The following is a 2191-nucleotide window of genomic DNA, read 5'->3' on the forward strand; positions in this document are numbered from 1 at the left end:
GTATTAAGTTATGAGCATCTCCTTGCGTCAGACTTTTAAGAATTTATTATTTTGTCTGGAGATATGGTTTTAGAGAGGGTGGAGCACAGATCCAAAAGTTTTATGCTATATAAAAATATAAATCTAGTTTAGAAAACATGAGTAAGGAACCGGCGCAGCACAAAATAAACAGATTTTGGTAGGATTAGCTGAGCTAGTAAGTCTTAAGTGGTTTTTTAACTTCTGCATCAAGCTGATGCATCACATGGACCACAGCTGAATCAAAATGGATTGAATGTGTTTGTAACAAGAACAAGGTGAGAATTTTTACTCAGGAACACAATCCATATTACTCAGCCATACCTGCAGTAGAAAGTGGAGTTCTGTTGGTTCCTGAGGCAGATGTGTTTTTACAACCATAACTAAGGACAGATACCTTTATAAATTCCATAAAGTATAAGATGTCTTGAATGGATCTTTCTTACTGTCTCTGTACTTGTTTCTACTTGTTTCTTGCCTCTCTCTCTCTCTCTCTCTCTCTCTCTCTCTCTCTCTCTTTCTCTCTCTCCTCTCTCTTTCTTTCTCTCCCCCCCCCCCCCTTCCCTCTCTGTTTCTTTCTTTTCAACTTTCATTTAACCAAGAAGGTCAGCCGAGAACTAGGGAAACAAAGAGACCAGGGAATGCAAGGGACTGCATAGCTAATTAACAATTAAACTGAAACAGTGCATGAGTCGAGATCAGAGGATTGGATTTATGCCCTGACATTTGAGAGTACAATTCCCCAATGTGGTACAACTATTCAGCTATCTATAGGGCAGCTATCATGAGATTTTGTAAAAAGCAAGTATGCCCTGAATCAGAACATATACTCCAGGAAAAAAAAAACAGGTCAGAAGAGACCAGAGGTGATGTTACCATTGAATAAAATCAGTGTCTCGCGGCTGACGGATTTTTTTTTTCTCATTTAGCCCCTGAAGGCTGCTTTAAAGGAAAACCAGTCATATCAGTGGCAGATACTCGTGTCCCTGAGAGACCAAGCTGTTGTCAGAGCCAAAAAATGTGTACACACACTTGCCTTCTATCCACACATAGAGAGACAGGGATATTACTGGCAGGAGCCTGCACTGTCCCCACAGACTTGTAGCTAAGGCCACTGCTCGGAGTGTCCTGGGTTGCGGGAACAACCCCTGGGGACGCACAAGCTCCAGGCAAACCCAGACGTGCCAAAGCTGCGGAAAACACCATGTGACCTGGCTGATGGATATGGAGGAGAACACAGTTGGGGAAACAAGGCATAGCTATGAAAAAATGTTTCAGCTAGATTCACTTCCTCAGAATAAAACAAACTCAAAGCAAACTCATGCTGTGAACACACTTAATGATTGAAATCACTAACTGTTTTAGAGTTCAAGGCTGGAGATGTATATGTGCATGTATACCATTGTTTTTTTTTTAATTGAATTATTTCATCATGATTGACACTGGTTTTGTTGCATGTAGAGATCGGTATTTGACATCACATTTATGGCTTTGGGTTGCTTTTAGGATGCTTAGGTAGTCACTTGTGTGTCATACCTCTGATTTGCCATTTAGATTTTACACTGCACTTTCCCATGCTCTGTGAGTCACCCTGCATAAGGCTGTCTGCTAACTAAATATATGATGATAAAATGAATATTACTGTACGGCTGTATTATTTATCCGTTACACATTTAGGAATGCGCAAGTGTGCAGCTGTGTCTGTGATATGTTGTTACAGCTACAGATGATGCCAGTGTCTGAGTGCGTGCTATACTGTCTGGCTGTCTGTGCATTTTGTTTCTGAATCCCCGCTGGGTGCTAAAGCTGAATCCCTTCTGGTTCCACAGCAGAATGGAAAATTAAGGAGGGAAGGCTGAGGTGTCTTTCCAAATATCATCCTGCTGACTCACATGATTTGGTTTCCTTCGCCGCAGGCGCTGACTTCAGTGTCCAAACCTATTAGTCAGTCCTGTTATACTAAACTGCCGCTTTAGGGAAACAAGTTCCCCGCATTCATTTTGCTCACTGCCGCAGCGATTCAAAGGCTTATCTGACTGTCTCCCACAATCCCTTCCTCTGGTCTGATTCAGAGGTATGAAAAAAAATGATCCTAGCTCACAGTTCCATTTAAAGCAGAACCATTTATTGAGTACAAGAATATCAAACAAAGGAAAAAAAATGTTCAGGAGTT

The sequence above is a fragment of the Megalops cyprinoides genome, chromosome 15, assembly GCF_013368585.1.
Source record: "Megalops cyprinoides isolate fMegCyp1 chromosome 15, fMegCyp1.pri, whole genome shotgun sequence".
Taxonomy (NCBI): Eukaryota; Metazoa; Chordata; class Actinopteri; order Elopiformes; family Megalopidae; genus Megalops; species Megalops cyprinoides.